Raw genomic sequence first — 21,101 nt, 5'->3', positions numbered from 1 at the left:
TTTTTCTTTCTCTCTCTCCCCTTTCCTTCCTTCTTCTCTTCCCCCCCTTTTAACAGCTTTACTGAAATATGATTCACATACCATACAATTCACTCATTTAAAGTGTATGAGTCAATGGTTTTAATATATCCACAGAGTTGTGCAAACATCACCACAATCAATTTTAGAACATTTTCATCACCCCCTAAAAAACTCCATATCCATTAGTAGTGACTTTTCATTTCCACCTTCTAAACTTCTTAGCCCCAGGCAACAACTAATCTACTGTCTGTATAGATTTGCCTATTCTGGAATTCTGTATAAATGAAATCACATAACGTGATGGTTTGTTACAGGCTTCTTTCACTTAGCATAATGTTTTCAGGGTTCATCCACATTGTGGTGTATATTGGTACTTTATTCCTTTTCATGGATGAATAATATTTCATTGTATAAATACACCAAATTTTATTTACCCATTTATCAGTCAACAGACATTTGGGTTTTTTCCATTTTTTGTTTATTATGAAGAATGCTGCTATGAACACTAGTGTCCAAGTTTTTGTATGGCCATATGTTTTTATTTCTCTTGGGTATATACCAAGGAGTGAAATTGCTGAGTCATATGGTAACTATTTTTTAGCCTTAAATTGCCAGACTGTTTTCCAAAGTGGCTGCAGCATTTTACATTCCCAGCATTTTACATATCAGCATTCTTTACATTGTTTGGGAGCTCCAATTTCTCCACTTCCTGACACTTGTTATTATCTGCCTTTTTTTACTGTTGCCATCTTAGTGGGTGTGAAGTGGTATCTCATTGTGGTTTTGATTTGCATTTCTGCACTGGCTAATGATGCTGAGCATCTTTTCTGAGCCCCTTAGTCATTCTTCTTTGCAGAAATATCTATACAGATTCTTTGCTCAACTTTTAATTGCAGTATTTGTCTTTTCATTATTGAATTTTAAGAGTTCTACACAAGGGTACTTCAAAAGCTCATGGAAAAATAGAATTAAAAGATAATATGAATTTTTCCATAAACTTTTGAAGTACCCTCATATAAATTCCAGATATAAGTACCTGTCAGTTACATGATTATCAAATATTTTCTCCCAATCTGGGGATGTCTTTTCACTTTATTGGCAGTGTCCTTTGAAGCACAACCTTTTTAATTCTGATGAAGTCCAATTTATCTATCTTTTTCTTTTGTTGTTTATAGTTTTACTGCTATGTTGAAGATATCATTGCCTAATCCATGATCATGAAAATTTACTCCTATGTTTTTTTCTAAGAGTTTTATTGTATTAGCCTTTTTACACATTTTGAGTTAATTTTTGCATATGGTGTGAGGTAAGGATCCAATTTCATTCTTCAAATTCAATTTCATTTAGTTGTCCCAGCACCATTTAATTTTTCCCCCATTGAATTGTTGGCACTCTTGTTAAAAACCAACTGACTATAAGTGTATATGTTTATTTCTAGACTCTCAATTCTTTTTTATAGATCTATATGTCTATTTTTATACCAGTACCACACTGTATTGAACACTGTAGTTTTACTGTAAGTTTTAAAATTGAGATATTTCCACTTTTTATGTCCATATTTTGGCACACACAGTAAAGGCTGGATGTGGCCTGAGTGGAAAGGCCTGACAAGATGGACTGAGGACATGTAAGGAGAGGAAGAACAATTAATGTGTAAGAGATTAGGAGTCAGGGGACCTAGTCTTTAACCCTCACCCTGCCATCTCCCTGTGTAACCTTATGCAAGTCATTTGATGTTTCTGGGCTTCTGCTTTCCATTCTGTAGAATGAAGCCTCTGGGCTAGTTGATTGTTAAAGGAATTTTTAATTTTAATATTCTGGGAGGCATGAGAGAGAGAGTTTCCACAGGCAAAGTCTGTCACAGACCCCCTGATTTTATAGCAAAGCATTCATAGACTTTTGCTCACTTGGAACTTAGGTATGGGACAGGAAATATACAAGATGATTTTGGGTTATCTTGTCATACCAGATCATATTAAGGTTATCAGAGACTACCAAGGTCAGATCTAAAGGACTCAGACTCTCATTGGCCAAAGATGGGGCACTCTGGACATCAATAAGGTTAATAAATGTGATGGATCAAAACACACCAAATATATTTAAATTCATGAGTTCATAATGTGGCTTTAAGAAACTCTAATTATTTGGAACTTCTGGATAATGAAATCTCTAACAGGGAATCCCCAGGTCATCTCATCCACTTGGCCTGGTTTTCAGGCCTGCACTGCTCTACCCTGCCTCTCTATTTCCCTGAGGACTGTTCTAGCACTTTGCTTCCAGTTAGCTTTTATCACTTTGCTATTCTCTGTTAATCTGTTTGGAGAAGGCATGGGAGAGCACAGAGTCATGGGTAGGGGCCTGCCAAGCCAGAGTCGCACCTAGCAGTGCCTGCTAACTGAACAAATAGTGCCTCGCTCTGATATGCACCGTGGCTTTCCTTTGTTTCTGAGGAAGCAGCTTCTGTTGAATGAACAGAGCATGCATTCTCTTCAGCGTGCAGGTTCTGTGATCATGTGCTTTCTCCAACAGGGGCTCACAGATTTGGAGGTATTAAAAAGAGACTTTTTGCTGAAGAAGTGTGGCCAGAGGGCCTGAGGGGCTGGGGGTCGTCAGAAACCAGACTCTAAGCCCTGCTCCTCCCACCCCTCTCTGCTGTCCTCTCCCCACTCTGGGCCTCCATTTCTTTATGTTTAAAAACAAAACGTGGAGGAATGTACACCTGTGCATGCACCAGTGTGCACTGAGCTAAGTGACAGAAGCCAGACTCAAAGGTCACGTGCTGTAGGATGCCATTTGTGTGGCTTTCTGAAAAAGGGAAAACTACAGGGTCAGAAAACAGATCAATAGCTGCCAGGAACAGAGGGGTGGGGGGAAAGGATTAACTGTAAAGGGGCATGAGGGAACATTTCGGAGGGATGGAATTATTCTCTATCTTGATTTTTGGCGGTGGTTACATCATTGTATAATAGGGTATGTAAAAACTGATAACACTGAAGGTAAAAAGGGTGAATAGTGCTGTGTGTAAATTATAGCTCAGTAAACAGACAAAAAAGTGTCTTTCTCTCATATGTGCACATGCACGCATATACACACACGCGCACACAGTTGGACCAGAAAAGGTCTCTCTCAGTGCTGTATTCACGGATTCTCTACTGAGGGTGTGATCATGGGTAGGGTAGCAGGAAGGGATAGCCTGGGTCTTGTCTCATTTCTTAAACTTCCCCTCCCCGATCCCTCCCCCACTAAACACAGTCTTTCTGTGAAGTAACAGGAGAGAGAGGAAAGGTAGGCTTCATTGGCTTGGTGGCTGTTTTAGGAAGGAGGCGGCTTCTTCCGTGGAAGTGCACACATGCCCATGGATGGAGGACAGAGGCCATGCCCAGCCCTGTGTCCTAGGTCTGAGATCTGAGTCCCTGGCCCGAAATGGAGCATTTCTGAACAAGAGCTCAGCATCCGAATCCCAGCGAGGCAGCCACAAGGCCTGCAGACGAATGGGCGACTGGATGGAGAGTGCGCATCTCCACTGTTCTGTTCCCATCCAGGTCTGGAGGAGCCCCCAGCCTTGCACTCTGCTGATATTGAGGCCTAATGCAGGGTTATTGATTGAGGTCATCCAAGTGACATAGTGAGGGAAACAGTCCCTCACTGGGAAGAAGAGAGCTGGGGGCTTGTCACAGGCAGAGAGAGGCTGCTGCCTGTGCAGTGAACAGAGCCCTAGGCTGGCAGGAAGGGCTGGCACACAGGGCCAACCGCTGGGGGGATCTGTCCGTCTGGTAGGGGTTTGCAGAACCCCTTCACTGCCTCTCAGTGCCTGTCTCAGACGTGGCACTAGCCAATACCAGCTCCCATTTTGTGAACACTTGCTATGTATCAGGCACAGGCTAAACCGTCTGTATTAATCCACAGCCACCATAAAATTTCAAAATTCTTATTCCTGTTTTACAAATGAGGAAACCCATGCTCAGACTAAGGGTGTGTGGCTCAGCCTCTGCAATCAGGGGCTGTTTCCCTGTTTTGTCTGCTGAAATAAGCCAGACCTGGCCACGAAAGCTCTGGGGCTCTGAGGAGGACAGAGCCCATGCTTTAAGAGAGCAGGAGTGGACCCCAGAGCTCTGTTTCAGATGGAGCTTATGCTGAGCTACACCCCCCACTCCAGGCCCCTTTAAAATAAGCCAGACCCTGCAGCCTCTCTTTGGCCAGGGGGGCCTATCCCCTGGTGTGCAGGGTCTGGGACAGATCCTGTAACCCCCCACTGTGGGTGCTGAAGGGCTGGGTGCAGGGAAAGAAGCCCAGCCGCAGACCTGGGAAATCCCATTAAAGGGAGCCGGGCATTCATATGGGGGCTTCTGTGGAGGAAGGCAGACCGAGGATGGCATGCTAGGCAGAGAGCTCTGTGGGCCCAGGGAGGCACATACCCCACAGAGGGACACCTCGGTTTGGAGGCTGCCACATCTCAGGAAGATTCCTAGGACCAGAGACACCCATTAGAAGCCTTGATGGTCCCTCGGAGGCTGGGACCGAGGAAAAATTGGAAGCTGCCACCAAGAGAAAGAACAGCCCATTATGCCAGAAGTCCCTGAAAGGATATAGGGAAAGAGGAAGCAGTCAGGGTGGCTTTCAGACATTCTTGGGTGGGCACAGCTCTTTGTGTTATAATTGGTAGCCCCAAATCTCCACCTTGACCCTGGACCTGAAAGCGGGTCTCTGTGTGCATACACAGCGACAGCTTGATAAACAAAGCTTCTGGAAGTAAGCCAGATGGTCTGGCTGCGTAGGAGGAGCTTCCGGTTCCCTGGAGGTGGCGAACGTGGTCAAGGAGGACAGAAAAGCGTGGCTCTCTTGTGGGTGGGCCAGGACATGATTGTGGGACACACTATGGACCAGGGGCAGATGTGACCTTGATTTTGACTTTGTGGGGCAAGAAATACTACTCAAGGAGGTGGCCCAGGCATCAAGAAATGCAGATGAGACTGGAGACCCATCCCCATGCCTCTGAAATCATTTCTACCTTTGGGAACAAAATTTCTGCTGCTGAAACATGCTGCCAGGTGCCAGCCCTCTCCTTCATAGAGGGATTGAAGTGCAGTGGGTCCTTTTTCCTTGTTCTCTTCCTCCTCCTGTCAGCCTGATGCTCAGGCTCTCAGAGTCCCGCTGCTTTGGCGTGAGTAGGAAATGAGATTGTCTGTCGCTCAGGAAACCAAGACTCCCTGTAAGGAGCACCGTCTGTATGTAGCTGCCTTCGATCCTGAGACTTTATTCAAGAGGGTGTCAGAGCAGTCACTGGGTTTTGTACCTGAGCACAGATGATGGGGCATAGAGATCACCCAGCCAAGGTGACCCTGGCAGAGTCAAGCGCTTCAGCCTTCTAGTGACACTGCTGTCCCAACCTACCAGGATAAGTTCAGTACCTCAGAGATTTAGCTTTTCTGAGCTACTTAGCATTCTGCTTGAGAATGAGAGAAAAATAGACTCCCTGTGAGTGCGCACGTGTGTGTGTGTGTGTAGGGCAGGGAGTGGGGAGGAGTGGCAGATTTTTTATTTTAGAGGTAAGCCCTGCCCAACAAACCCCCAAACCAAGGAGCCACACAAAGTTAGCTGGATTGTAGTGGGTTCAATTCATTTATTTTTAGACTGTACCAGCATGTTTGGTTCTTGGGTCCAATCACCAAATTCCAGAAAAATAAACTGATGAGAACCACATGCACTATGAGGAGGCCATTCCGACGTGTCTGTGATCATGCTGTGAGTGGGCTTAGAATATAGAACAGGAGCCCTCGGTGCGAGGCAGGGCCTCCTCTCCCGACAGCTGGCAGCAGCTGGCCCTGAACCCTCATGGGGCTGGGGAGAGGGCCGAGGCCAGCTCATTTAGACCCTGTCCCCTTACAGCCTTAAGCCTCTTATTGCTACATTTGCTACTTTGCTACGTTATGGCCCCTGGATCTTGCCCAGGGGATGCCTTATCACTGGGTGGTACTAATGAGTAGGTTGCTGGCATCTGCGGTTGCCATGGTTACATGAGCACAGGCCTCTCTTCAGAGGGTCCTGTGATGAGTTATTAGTGATTCATTTGGCCACTATTTGACTTAGTCCATCGTCCTTGCTACATAGTCAACTTAGCCAGCTCCTTTTAGAGGCTGGTGGCACATGATCTCTCGCCCCAGCCCAGGGCTTCCCAGCGCCTGGACCTTGCTGGAACATCTCTCTCCAATACAGTCTGCAAGGCCCAAAGACCAACAGCCCTCAGCCCTTTGCACCTTCTGGGAAGGTTTCCTGGTTGTAGCTTTTGAAGCCCATGCATTTGGAGCAGAACAGGAAGGGTGTATTTTAGGAATAACATCAACTTCCACAGCAAGTGAGGGGGTCAGACGGGTGGCAGGCTCCTGGTTCAGTGTTCTGTTGGTGAGGTAGTTTGAACGCACCAGAAATCCTGCCAGGGAAAAGGCCCCTGGAACACGTCCCCGTGTGTTCAGTTGCAAGAGATCTCTCCTGGGACGCTGGCCTGGTACCTGACCACTCAGCAGTGGTGAAGCTCCCAGGCCAAACCGACTTCACTGGCAGCTGGGCCTTGCTTTGTTCCTGGGATAGCAACCTCTTCCCAGGAGGACAAAGCTGATGCATCACTTTCTGGAAGGGCAGGAGCCTTCTTCCGAGCCCAGAGAGTTCCTGCTGCTTGGGTCAGGCCATCTGGCTGCTGATGGGCATTTGTGCCAACCTACAAGATTTACTCTGCCCATAAAGGGAAAGGTTATTTGAGTCAAATGCCCAATACCTGGTGCCTTGTGTTTCTTACCTGATGGGTGGGTGGTCACTTGCTACGGCTGCCCTGATGCTTTGGCTGTGGGGCTTCCAATATGACATTTGTTCTGTGAGCCCTCATAGGGAAGAGTCCAGGCCTAGAGAACACACCCAGTCAGGGGAGCTAAGGCAGCTTCTAGGGAGCAGGATGAGGCAGAGGAATCTGCTTTGCTATAGAACTGCCTTTAAAGGTCTAACTGAGTCCGAATTTTTGGCTGCGTAATCCAGGCCAACGGCAATCTGGCCAAGACCAGATTTTCCAAATGTACTTGCATACCAAGGTCTGCATGGTAGACTGACCTTGGCCTGGCCAACCAGAGCAGAGCAACCTTATTCCACTGCCTTCTTGCAGGACTCTTGCTTGATCTACTGGTGAGCACATAGTGGTGGTCACTGGACAGAGTGTGCCCTAGTTGGGGGGTGGGGATGAGGGAATATTGCTCTGGTTTTGAATCCATCTGAAGCGTTCTTACCTCTATTAAGCCTGCTGACCCTGCTCTCCCTTCTGGATGTCCCCAGACATGTTGAGAAGCCTTCAGACTGCTCCATCTCAGGGCCACAGTTCACCTGGCTCTGGGGGAGCCTTCTGGGGACCTCCAGGGTGAGGCCAAGTCTCAGACCAGCATAGCCCAGTGACCATGGGTTGGAGAAAGAAGGGGACACAGAAGTCATGGCCAGGGAAGCCTTGCCTCTCTAGAATGCCCCCTGCAGCCCATGGGGAAGAGCAGGAGGCAGCCAGGCCCCTTGTCCTGGAAAACTGAGGGCACAGAGATGCATGCTGCTTGGAGACACCCTTTGTCCACATACCCTACGCCTTGGTGTCAGCACAGCCTGGGACCCTTGGTAGGAAATGGTGATGCTGGGTACAGATGAACTTAGACTGAACTTTTACCCCCCTGGAACAAGAGGTTTGTATGAAGGGGAAGGGAATAAAAAGATGTGGAATGAGGAGAAGGGGAGTCAAGAGACCCCACAACTTGGGATAGGGCTCATTTCATTCAATTTCTTATCAAGTGGTCACCAAGTGTCTGTGAAGTGCCAGGCTCTGTGCTGAGTGCGTGGGAGTGTCAACAAGAATCTGGGTCTAAAGGGCCACCCCTGGACACACTCTGAGGACTCAACATGTGTCATCTCTCTAATTTCTGCTGTATCTTGAAGAGAGAGAAACTGCTGCCAGTGGGGGAAAGTGAGGCGTGGTGGTCAAGAGCAAGGATGCAACCATAGTGAAGACTCCTAATGCCCATGGTGGCTGCCATGAGGGATGGAAGGTGGTGTCCTGAGGACAGGGCTGTGTAGAGACAGACCTAGGCAGAACTCACAGGTGGGGGCTTTAAAGATGGTTCATGGGGGAGTTCCCAAGAGGCCAGGACTGCTAACAAGCATAGGAGCCTTTGGTCACCAGCTGGTGAATTTGCCTACACGAGTAAAGAAATACCAGTGATTGCTTTTTTGCTTCCGTGTTTTCTGTTTATACACTCCCAAGGGAGACTTTTCACCTATGGCCAAAAATAGATCAAAGGAGGATAGTCATAGCAGGTGGGGGAGTGAGTGTCTGAATTCAAAAACAGGTCACTTAATGCAGCTCTGTCCGAGGGCTTGTGGGCATCACAAAAATAACAATGACAAGCACAATGGTATTAGCTACCATTTGCTAAGCACCTACTAGGCGTCAGGCCCCTGACTCGGTGCTTTACGTACATTACCTCCCAGCCAAGTTGGCAAATAGTCATTTTGACACACACACACACACACACACACACACACAAAGGGAATGAAAGCGGATCTTCTGCAAGTTTTTGCAGGTTTTGCTTTTGCTGGGCCTTCAGGTCAAGACTGGGAAGAGAACTCCATGGCTCTGGCTTCAGACCCAACTGAGTCCTGACCCAGGAAGGTCTGGCCATGCCTGTCAGGACGTCACCGTGGGGGCTGCCAGCCCTGCCATCCAGCCACCCCGGGCTGGGGGCCTTCCCAGCTTCCACGTGGAGCTGCCGAGGGGAGAATCCCAATGGCCCCTGAGTTTGTGGCCATGTTTATTTTGAATAAAATAAGGAGCGAGGGGGCAAAAACAGAATAAGTTATGAAAAAATTTTTTAAAAGATGGTCATCGCAACCTCCAGGCTGCCAAACAACAAGCTCCTTCATCCACTCTGGTGCTTCCTCTAGTGCTGGGCCCCTGACACCTCCCTCTGATGGGACTGGAGGGCAGCCACCACGCGGTGGAGACCTCTTCTCAAAGGGTGTCGAGAGGACTGGAGGCAACGCGATCCGCGAGGCTGCTTTGGTGCTGAAGACGTGAAGTGGACATTTTACGTGACAGCAGTGCCCAGTGCTGGCCTGTTATACCCAGGTGGCCACAGAGAGGTGGGGAGGCAGGCGGCGGGTGGACACGGTGGCTGTAGCTAGGGTAGGTGCTGTGGGCGACCGCGAGGGCGGGGAGGTGACGCATCACACTGGATGTGCCGGGTCCATCGTCCCTCTTGAGTCTGCGGGAAGGTGTGACCTCCAGACAGTGGGAGGAGTGAGGATAGTACGACTATAATCTCGAGTGATAGTTGCAACAGGACCCCATGAGGTGCTCTCCCTGGAAGGAGCAGGAAGCCAGGGCCTCTTAGGGGACAGAGCGCTGGAGCACAACTGGGCAGGGAAGAGCAGGTTGTAAACAGGAGCCACTCCCGGGCTGCCCAGGCTCTGTGGGCTCCCTCTTTCTGGCCTCCCCATCGACCCACCAAGTCTCCCCACCACTGCCCGGCATTGCCCTCACTCTTTCTCCTTCACAGTGACCAGATCTCCCCGTAAGGACACTCTGTCCGTGGATGTGGAGCGCCGCCGCCCGCCGGTGTGGTCCGCGGGCCCGGGCCCCGGCCCCGCAGCCGGGACGGTCAGGAGGACTGCATCAGGCCGGTGAGGCGCTTGCCCGCCAGCGACTTTCCCTGCAGAGACAGCGACAGAGAGGCACGCACAGGCGCGCGCACACACACACACAGGGACAGAGACAGAGAGCCAGACGGGTGAGTTAATTATTGCATGACCCACATAGGCCAGATGACTAACCAACCCAACTGACCACCTTGATAGTTGGGCTCTAGGTATGGGAGCTTTAGCTGCAGACTGCTGGAAACACCAGGACTCCAGGGTAGGTGAAGGGAGTGAGGGTGTGTCGTGGTACTTTTGTGGGGGTGTGGGCATTTTACTTATCGAAAACCAGGCATTGAAACCCTCAGGTAGAACATCTCTTAATGCTTGTGGCTACCCCTGAACTTGATTTTATTCAAGTGGAAAGGAAAAGGTGGACCGGGAAGTACTGAGGTCAGGGAGGGTGGGTTGACCCAAATAGATGGTGGCTAAGGATCTGGGGGATTAGAAACAAATGAATGAACTAGTCTTAAGAATGCTTTCAGGAGAGAACAGAACTGTGGTTACTAGAGGTAGGAAAGGGAGAGGGGAGGGGGACTAGCGAGAATTGGTCAATGGACACAAAGAGTGATTACATTTTGTAATGATGAATATGCTAATTACCCTGATTTGATCATCACATACTGTGCACAAGTATTGATAGTCAACTCTGTACCCCACAAATATGTGTAATCGATTATTTTTCAATTAAAAAAGAAAAAGAATGCAGAAGTCCTATGAATCCTGTTTGAAATGTAGCATAGGCACACAGGGTCCTTCCTCTTTGGTGGGTTCTGGACTGTGAAAGTGACAAGGGCATTCACCGAAGCTCAGAGCCACCATAGGTCCCAGGGCAGTGCACTCCTGCCGTCTCTGATGTTCCTGGCTCCTCATCTGTGGTACTGAGACCACAGGAAGTCTACAAGCTCTTCACTTACAACCTATGTGGCAGTTCTTCTCAAGAACTAAAAAGATAAACTGGATGACAAGACCCAGTGCATGAGGCATAGAGGTCCTAGGAGAGTCCAGTGTCTGTCTACATGCCCTGGAGAGGTGGTTGAGGAGCCCTTGATCTGGGTGGGATTTCAGCACCGGGCACCAAGAGGAGGGATGAGGAGGGTGAATGAGGCTCAGTGGCCCTGCTTATTTCCTTGACATGGTCTGCACCCGTTCCCTGGCTCACCGTCTTTAGAATCTATATCACTGGACAGGGGTCTAGAGGAGAGTGTGGCTGGACCCAAGCAGATTGATCACTGTGTCTAGGAAAACACTCCACCCCCATCCTATTATTGACAGTGGGTCAGTGACACCATCGCCATCTGCGAAGGGCAGCACATGGTCATCTGGTAGAGAGATTGCAAGAGCCAGCAATTCCTCATGTTCATTTCCAAGTGGGGTGTGAGGGCTCATCTTGTTTATTGGGCTTGGCTGCCTGTAAGCTGGTTGTAATTAAAAAAAATTGATCAGATTTGTGAATCCTGGTAGAGAACTCAATAAACCTGCTGATTGACGAACTGATGAATAATGGGTATATCTAATAAACGAACAGCATGGGGTGTGAGTTTGCTGGATTGAGGATACTGTGTCATCTGGCTTAGATCTCTACAGAGGGAGATGGCCAGCCTGACTCTGAGAATTCCGATGGCATGAATGGGAGCTTGTCCAGAAATGGAAAGTCTGCTCTACCCCCCTTGTTCTTCTTTTTCCCTTTCTCTTCCCATTTTCACTAGTGAGACAAACTTTTTTTTCTCCCCTATCTTAAAATAAGCACACACACGCACACAAAATCTCTCCATCAGCAACCATATCTACATCTTCAGAGGTACTAACCTTAGCCTGCAGCAGGAAACATTTATACTAGGCTAAGGATTTTTTAATCAGATTTTTAAAAAAAAAATCCTAGAGGGTAACAGTGTGTCTTTGAAAAAACACTGAGACAGGATGGCTACTTCTTTGTCTAGAGTAGGTTAGGTACTACAGTAGCTCTCAGAAGGCAGAGGCTGCTTCCAGGATCCCCCCTCCAGCCCTGGATTTGACGGCACACACCTAGCTGTTACCCCCCTTGAGTGCTCTGTCTCACATGGAGCTTGAGGCATTTGTCATCCAGTTGCTTCACCTGGGAATATGCCTTCTAGGTGCAGGCCTGAAGCCAGGAGGCATGGGGGGCGTGTGGGTCCTGGGGAAAGTGTGGGGCTGCTGAGTCCAGGGGCCTCCTGGCGCTGGTGTGAGAGCTCTCACAGGCGTCCCTCATTCCCTACTACCCATGTCCGTCCCGCTCATAGAAGGGATTTTGCGTTCCTCGTGGATGCTGCTTATTGCTGCATTAACCAGGCACTAAATACCAGCTTCTCCCCCTCCTTCATCTCTCTTCCACCAGGGCCACAAATTACACATCATGTACCCAAATATATAGGTTCTGGGTTTGCTATACACAGCATTTGGGGCTCTGGTTTAGATGGCAGATGTGAAAATAAAAAAAAAAAAATCACGAAAGCTTCTGTTGCCGATGTGTATGTTAAAAGCCCAGAGACAAAGACCATGAGGTTTACCAGTTTCCCAAACCCTCATTACAACTTCTCCTCATTAGTGAGGTCATTTTGGCTGGAGAGGGGGCTGTGGGTTGAGGGAGGTTGGAGCTTCTATTTCTGGAGAATTGTGTGTCTATTTCTTTTAGGTGAGTTTGGCCCTGAGGCTCCCCCCACCCCCAACCCCTCCTACTTGTACAAAACCAGCTGGGCTGGGCTTGGAGGCGCTAATTAATCTCTTCCTGCCTAAGTCCTACAGCTCTGACTCCCGGGGACCTGTGGCCAGCCTGTCACTGCCTGCCCCTCCTCTTCCCTCAACTGCTTCCGTTTCTCAGGACTTCAGGATCGATGGTGAAGCTGACCAGCTTAGGGGCCACCCCTGGGATTGCTCCCAACCTCTCAGCAGCCCAAGTGCTGCTGCTTGGCATTTTTGTCTCCCTCTCCCCACTTCTGTGCTCATGCATTTGCCAAATGCCAGTTCTGCTGCTGAAGACAGAGGTCACAAGGGTTCGGATTGGCTCAGGAAGCAGCTCAGCCCAGCTGCAATCTACCCGCTGCATAGTGACCTCCCGGGTGAGTGAGGGCAGGCTCAGGCTGGAAGGCGGTTAATCATGCAGGCTGCAGGCTGGCTAGATGCCTGGCCCAGGGCTTTGGGGAAGAAAGCCTGCAATCACACCTGCTCAGCAGCTGCCTCCCTTCTGAAGAGTGAGGCTCCTGTATCTTTCAGGGATCACAGTGAAATCTGAGAGCAGAGGCTACCTGCATTCAGAGATGAGTTGCCCCTTTGGGCTTGCAGGGATCTACTGAGGTACTTGCTCTGCCCAGAGAGAGGAAAGATCCCACCTGCACCCTCTAGGACTCTTTCCTCCCCTCTCCTTTTTTGCATGATTCTGAAGGAACCGCTTAGGAAGGGGAGTGGCAATTCTGCCTGTGTCTGGCAATTGCATAGTTATGGAGCAGGCAGTTTTTTCAGGGTGAATGTATGATATTCCTCAGTCCTGGTCAATTGGGAACAGATCGTGGTGCCAGGAAACTGCAGCCAACTCAGCCCGAGGCCTTGGCGCAGCTGAGCAAAGCAGCTGAGGGTGGTTGAAAATGCTATTAGCAGACAGCCTTTGTCCAAGTGAAGAAATACACAGTGATTAAGAACTGAGCTGCAGAAGGTACATTCCAGAGGCACTAAAGCTTTGCATACGGACAAAGTGCTTTTCACCTATGAGACATTTGGCAAAGTGTCATCCAATGGAATTTGGGATCAATTGCATGGACTATAGGCTCTTTGCTGGGTTCACAAACACCCACACATTCAATTCCCGCCTTCCATCTGACTAATCATTTCAGCTCTGTAGCCATCTTGATGGCTAGAAGCCTGGAATAAGGTGGTCATGGAATCCTTTGTTTCTGAAAGGAAATGCACAAAAGGAATAGCTCCCTTTTTGCAGTGCTTCAAGAAAAATCAACATGCTGCTTGACATGCTGTGGCTCTGTGCATTGCACTTCCAGGTATTAATCAACAAAGCATGCACGGTCCGGGTTACCAAGAGCTTTCACCACTTACTTACCTGGGAGATGGGTGCTAAACTCTTTGGCTGGGAGGAGGGTTGTGGCTGAGAGTAGCTCTGGGGGTCAGATGGCATATTGGGGGCAGCAGAGCCAAGCACTAGGGGCTCAGGAAGGACCCTTTTCAATGCTAGGGAAGCAAAAATATCTGAGCTGCTGATTGCACAGACTTTCTAAGACCAATGTTACAAATCTCAAGTCCACTAAGTCAAAATCCAGGCTGTTAAGGGGATAGAAATCAACCATGGTTGCTTCTGGGGGAGAGAGAGGGAATTGATTGGAACTGGGCATGAGGGACCTTTGTAGGGTGATGGGGTGTAGGTTACATGGCGTATACATCTGTCAGATTCATTCAGCTACATGTCAGATCTGTTCATTTTACCATATGTAATTATACCTCCACAGAAAAAAAAAAGATTAGAAAAAAATCCCAGCTATCACATCTCTGCCCTGGAGTTCCCCACTCCTTATTCTTTTTCAATTGCTGGGCCCATCTTTGCCTCTGGAGAAATTCTTGGTTCCCTCTCCAGTACAGAAGAAACCCAGATTCCTGTCCTAGTGGAACTGGAGCATGCAACAGAACTCATTTGGAACACTGTTTCTAGCCTCCCTTGATCTAAGCTGATCCCCTTGGTGTGGCACACGTGCATTTTTCATTCTTCCTAATGAAAAATGGTGTTTCGCTGAATGGGGCTCACTAAGTGACCTCGGCAGGCAAGAAGTGGGAAGCCCTAGAGATGAATTGCCCTTTCAAGGAGGCTGAAGGTCACCTGTGAATAGATGATGCTTAAGTTCCTAAAAAATATGTATGTGTGGAACCACAGACCTGGGGGCAGGTGGGACTTTTTGAGGAGAGCAGTTAGGAGCCTGAGAGCCAGGTGGAAAGGTAAGGGGTCCTGGCTTGGGTTTGGCAGAAGGGGGAGAAGCCAAGGACCGGCCTAACTCCATCAGGTGACTCCCTGGAGGTTGGAACCTCTGATGCCCTTCTCCACTGAGCCAAGCAAAAGGAATAATTTTTAAAGGGAGTACAAAGGATTCCATAGCAGTTCCTTTCTCGATAATGTTTAAAATTGGGGAGAGGGAGTGCTGCCCATTTGGGATGATTAGGGGTCTGAGAAACTCTAGCAGGGGTGGTAGGAAAGTCCACACTTCATATAACTTCAAAACACTTTTCAACTCCTCATCTCTTATCGCCCTCTGATCAACTCTGTGAGGGAAGGTGGGGCAGATGAAATGGGAAAACCAGGTTATGGGACTAGGCAGAGATTACACACGGCCAGTCCACAGCAGAGGCAGGCCAGAGTGGCACAGGAAGGAAGAGAGGATGTTTCTGGCTTTGTCACCCTTCAGTTGTGAGTTGGGGCAGGAGCCCTGTGGAAAGATTCATTCCTGGGGTCTGAATTACTCCAGGGTCTTCACTAAGCTTTCTGATCTCTCTCAGGTGCTGAAGGGCATTTTAGTTGGTTTTTTTTTTTTTGGTGGAGCCACCATTCGGTCTGTGGCCCTGTGTTATTGGTGCCAGTGCCTCTGGAAGCTCACATAGCAACCATCCTAGGGAGGACAGAAGCAGTGATATTTGCCTTTCTAAGGTGGGTCACGCAGAGTGGCTTTCCCCCAGTTAGAACCAACCTCATTTCAATTCATTCTAGGCCAAGTGCTTTATGAGAGATATCCCAGCCAGAAGCCCTCCCTGGGTGGTATTCCTGCCACCTCTGACTCCTGCCTCCTCTCAGACTCATCACTAACGGACTCTTTGCAGAGGCCAATGTCTGCCTGTCAGTTCTGATGACTGATGGGAGACCTCCCCCCAGCTGTGCAGGGACAAATCTGGAACCAGGCAGGGATGCCAGGAGTGACAAGGACTCAGCAGCTGAGGCCTACATTCATGGAAGAATGCCCAGGCACACAGTCCCCGGCCTCCTTTCCAAGTTGTGCATTTCCATTTGCCCTGCTGCTCTCTATCCCTGGGCAGTGGAAATGCCCCCTTTTTACTTCTGGCTCTCTCTCCTCTACTTCCTTTCATCCCCACTGACCAACGCTGTTGCTCTTTCTACACTCGGCTTGCGGGAAGCTCTTGGTGGCCTCAGGAGTGGAGTGGAGGGGGCATTCTGCTTGCAAGTCCCCTCAGTAGGATGCCTTCCTGTGGCCCACACAATGCCCACCTCCTCTTCTCCTCCTCCTCCTCCCCAAATGTGGCACCTAAGTTCTGGTTTGCTCCAAATTAGGCAAAGGCCAAAAGACCCAAGGAAACAAGGACATGGCTGTGTTACTACTGGCAACAACTTGATGCTACTTTTTCCCAATTAAGAAGTTCAAGTAGGGCCGGCCCGGTGGCGCACTGGAGAGTGCGCCGCTTGGGAGCGCGGCGACCCACCTGCTGAGGGTTCGGATCCCATGTGGAGACCGGTCCGCTCACTGGCTGAGCGTGGTGCGGGTGCAACACCGAGGGTTGTGATCCCGTTGCCGGTCCCCGGTACGGGTGCGACACCGAGGGTTGCAATCCCGTTACCAGTCGGTAAAAAAAGACAAAAAGGAAAAAAAAAAAGAAGAAGTTCAAGTAACCCTTGACTATGACTACAGGGGAGAGTGCAGCTGAAGTTTAATAACTCGATATTGTGGACGAAGCAGCGAGAGGAAGTCACTTGCTTGGCAGCATGAGATTCTCGCAAGGACTCATGTGGACTCAGCTCAGTCCTCTAAGGGTACTTATCGTGTCCTGCAAATCTGTTCACTCATTGGCTGTTCACATACATTGGCTGGAGTCCCTGGGGAAGCCAGCTGCCAAGTCAGAGCCTAGAAGGCTCAGGCTGTCAACTTGATGACCACCCCATCAAACGCTTCCGTGAATGTCCCTATCTATTCTGATTCCTGTGCAAAGGGGCCGGCACATTTCTCTTCCCCCCCTACTACTAGCAACGCAGTTCAGCAGGCATTTATCAGACATGCATTCCTCACCTGAAAAGTGCAGCAGGGAATAGGTTAAGCAGCATTTTCAAGAGATGCCTGGAAAGAATCTTGGGTCATTGGAATTCCTAGCCACAGAGAACCTCTTACTTCCTTACAGACCCCTTTCACATGTGGCTGAGATGCTTTTGGTCCCAGTGGGACAGGGGATGGGTGGTTTCCCAGCTTCCTTCTCCCCTGGTAGGACAGTATGCAGAAATGTGAGATTTCTGAGTTTTCTGCAGGACTTGGCCCAGGACCCGCAGAGAAGGGTTACTGAAACTTTAGCCAGGAGATGAAGTGTAGGGAGGCTGTTGTTGGATTTAAAAGCATCTTCATAGGTAGTGAGCGTTTCTGTCCTGTTGTGTTAGGAAATGGGAACCAGCAGAAGTGAGTCACAGGATTAATACCTAAGCATGTTATTTGTCCATTTCTTTTGGGACATGGGACTCATCTTGGCATCATTTCTGGACCCCTGAGCTCTTTATTTCTTTGGAAGGAAAAACTATGGGTGCAAAAAGATAGGCAGAAAAAAATGGGGACACCAAGAAATGAGTGCCACTGACTATCCACGGAACCAGGGTGTGAGAACAGGAGTGGTGGGTGGAGACAAAGCCACAGACAAACAGATCATCTCTTCTAGTTTGGGAGCACCTTCTGTGCAGAAGGACCCCAAAAGTTAGATAGTGTGCAGACGCCGGGATCACTCACCCACTGCTGGAAGGAAGCCACCTCGGGGGTGAAATGCAGCGGCCATTCTGACTCTGCGCCAGCAGCACTAGGCAATTGTGTTTTTAGGAAGGGAAGTGAAGAATAACTTATCCAGCTGAAACCGTGAAGACCTATGGCTTTAGAGGAGCCCCTGCCCAGACATGCACACAGCTGCAGTGGGCATGCAATCCACGCACAGAGGCACATGCAGGGCTGCAGCGTATGGTTACACATGCACTATACACTGAGCTTGGAGGCGCGTATTAGGCAGGCGGCACATACACCTGGGTATACACCTGGGCACATGTGTATACACCTGTGCACACATTCATGTGCATGTTTACACTGCAGGCATTCACATAAACATCACATGCAAGGTACATAAGCAACCGTGTGATTGGCCGTAGATGCCAATCTTTGACAAACACTGCAAACTTAAAGTATTTACCTTAAAATACACATATAAAAATTGAATTCTCCCTGGGAAAGAGCCATTCAGTCATGTCAGTGGAGATGACCTCTCCACTTCTGCCTCTGTTAATACTACAAGCAGTAGGAGCACATACCCCAGGGGTCTGGTTGATTTGGGGATTTCAAAGCATTCCCTGCCATTTGCTTCTGACTCTTCCAACAACCTCGCTTTGTAATAAGTGGTTAATAAATAGAAACCTCTGATTATCTGGCAGATGGAGCAACTGGACTTGGTGAAGTTGTATTGCTCAGAGTGGCTCCAGGCAGAGAAGTGAGTGTTTCTGGGAATGAGACTTCTGTCATGCGGAGGGCTACATTTGGAGGACAGGGTTTCATGCTCTTATCATGGGTAGAGCCATTCCCGGTCTGTGTCTGGAAGCAATAGGCATCTTAGGGTCCTGCGCCTCAGTAGGGGGCCGAATGCCAGATCTTGAAACATACTCAAAGTTTTACTGGTTGCTTTACCCCTGTCCCAGGCTGACAAGCCCCTCAGGTCCCACGGCTTCCTGGGAAGTGCTTAGGGGCTTGAGAAATCAACCTCGCTCTTATCATGGGTAGAGCCATTCCCGGTCTGTGTCTGGAAGCAATAGGCATCTTAGGGTCCTGCGCCTCAGTAGGGGGCCGAATGCCAGATCTGGCAACATACTCAAAGTTTTACTGGTTGCTTTACCCCTGTCCCAGGTTGACAAGCCCCTCAGGTCCCACGGCTTCCTGGGAAGTGCTTAGGGGCTTGAGAAATCAACCTGGGCATCACAGTCCCTCCATTCCCTAGAAAAACAGAGAAACCAGCTCTCTGAGGCGACTTTAAAAATAAGCCAATAATAAAATCTACCTTTTATTGAGTAGTTACCATGAACCAGTCACTGTAATAAATAGGCTTTGCACACACCGTCATCCCCACTTACCCAGTCCCAACTGCAAAGTAAATGTAATGATACCTACCTCTCAGAATATTGTTGGAAACTGCATAAGGGAGTAAGTGAAGAGCTAACTAATCATGGACCGTAAATAACATCACAATGATGAAAATGCTACTAAGAGTAATACAAGGGTACTTCAAAAAGTTTGTGGAAAAACAGAATTAAAAGATGATACAAATCTTTTCATGAACTCCTTGAACTTGTTGAGCATATACACTACGGTGTGCAAAGCACTTCCTGTATTTTCCCCACTTAATCATTTACTCTTATCTCCCTTTTACAGATGAGGAAACTGGGGCTTAGAGGAGCTGCCCAAGTCACACAGCTAAGTGGCGGAGCTGGAGAAGAGCCAAAGTTCATCTCAGGCCAAGCCCAGCATGACACTGTACAACACTGTGGGCTCCCAAGAAATGGCAGCCACAGCTATCATGCCACATTTAGTGCCAGCATCTACCCTGGGCACTAGGCTTGGTTATACCCAGCGGGCATGTGAGCAACTTGCTTAGGGCCTCATATTAGCATCAGGTGGAGAGAAAGGGATTTGACTGGGGCTGCCTGTCTCTACCGCATTTCAGTGGGTGCCACAGGGTCAGTGTTTTTAGGGGGCAAAGCAAGCAGGTCATCTCCAGTAGTGGCTGAGAATGCAATTGGGAGAAATGTCCTCACTAGATCTTGATACTTAACTCTGGGTAGTTGTGCTGCTCAGTCACAACCCAGCTCCTTTCTCTTTAGCGACACAAGCAGTGAAGTAACTGGCTACTATCAGGGTCAGGAGCAGTCGGGATGGTTCAGGGCAGTCAGCGGGAGGAGCCCATCAGGGGCCTCCCCAAAACACACTCCTGCTGGAGCAAGATGCACCTCACTGCACGGTCCTCTGTGTAGTCCTGGGGGAATATGGAAATGAAGGGAACCCTGACACCAAACCTGCATGAAGCTGCTGAAGGGAAGGTGGGGGGGCTCTGGTGGCTTCCACCAAAACCACACTCCTTGGTGGTCCTTCTCATGATGTCCTACGGATTTGATGATGATTCAAGAAAGCTGTGATTGAGGGCTATCAAATAATGGATGAAGCTGTATCATTACCGAGGAAACCTCCATCAAGTACATGACCACTGGGTTGTGATCACTCACAAATGCTAATGGTTGACTTCTTTGCATATTCAGGATTATGGGTGCCCCAGAACCTTCTAGTAACATCCAGGACAAAGAACCCATAAGAATTTTCCTACTACTGTTGTTGAAGATTGCAGGGTTGGGTTGAGTTTTGCACTGGATGCTTCATCTCCATTTCCCAACATAACGTGCTGTGACGTGAAGGCCAGCCCTCCTGTCCTTGCTCCACAGTCTGTCTTTTCCTATTAGGCACGGGGGATCAGATGCGCCATGCTCTTGGCGCCCATGAGAAAGGCCAGGGGCACGGTGCAGAATGGTTCTCCAACCCTGTGAATATGTACAGGTGTCCCCTGGGTCCCTAAACTTCCCTTCCCCTCACCTCTCGTGCCCAGGCACCAATCGTGCCTGACAGCATTTTACAGGAATGTCTGAGAGAACACAGCAACAATCAACTCTGACTGGGCTTTCTTTAGCTTTAAAAAATGTCTTATTAAACTTTGCTGACTTTACCAGGAGCGCCATGTTTAATGAGAGGCCTCAAAGAATTTGAAAGCAAAAGATGAAGAGAGGAAAAAAGCCATAAGCTGTAATCACCATAATTACACAATCCCACGATGAGTTGAGCACAGCTCTGGTGAAGCCCGAGAGGAGGGAGTGTCATCTGCAATTGGGTTGACTCTCAGGACAGCTGGAAAGAATGTGACATGAAAGCCCTTCCCTTCCCCTGAGTTGAGGTGAAGATGAGTCCCCAGAGCAGAGCCCAGGAGGAGGAGAGCCCAGGGAGGGCAGTTTCTCTTCTGTCTGTGGTTTCTGGGGGTATGATCTGCTCCTGGCCAGGCTGAGATGTCTGGGTGTCATCTTGTCCACCTGGAATCTGCAAGTGGCTTTGGGTAGAAGGCAAATGGCTTTATCATCTTTTTTGCTTTCAGCAAAACACCCTTTCTGTGCTGGGAACTATGACAGGCCAAGCTTTCTCCAGCCCAGAGCCAGACGCCTCTCCTACATGGCCACCCTGGCTGTGCTCAGCCTGAGTGCACTATGGTTGTCAGCCTCCCTGTGCCAGCAGCACCTGTGTCCTCCATCCGCTGACCTCCTTTTAGGTATTCAGGGGAGAGAGCCTGGTTGCCCAGAGCTCAGCATCTGCAGCAGC

The 21,101-nt window shown here is 49.1% G+C and overlaps 1 pseudogene across 1 annotated transcript in view; it reads right to left on the bottom strand.

Moving 5' to 3' along the window:
- Window positions 1-5,621: 5,621 nt before the first annotated feature.
- Window positions 5,622-21,101, bottom strand: part of LOC103603611 — a 52,219-nt pseudogene continuing 36,739 nt past the window's right edge. Inside the window, exons 5-6 of the transcript XR_551634.1 lie at window positions 17,448-17,514; window positions 5,622-9,746 (exon numbers count right to left, since the gene is read on the bottom strand). The product of XR_551634.1 is annotated as an uncharacterized LOC103603611 (transcript). The remainder of the gene's footprint in view (window positions 9,747-17,447; window positions 17,515-21,101) is intronic.

Source organism: Galeopterus variegatus, unplaced genomic scaffold (genome assembly GCF_000696425.1).
Source record: "Galeopterus variegatus unplaced genomic scaffold, G_variegatus-3.0.2 Scaffold4702, whole genome shotgun sequence".
Taxonomy (NCBI): Eukaryota; Metazoa; Chordata; class Mammalia; order Dermoptera; family Cynocephalidae; genus Galeopterus; species Galeopterus variegatus.
The sequence above is the reverse complement of the archived record's forward strand: the minus strand, read 5'-3'. Positions and strand labels throughout refer to the sequence as shown.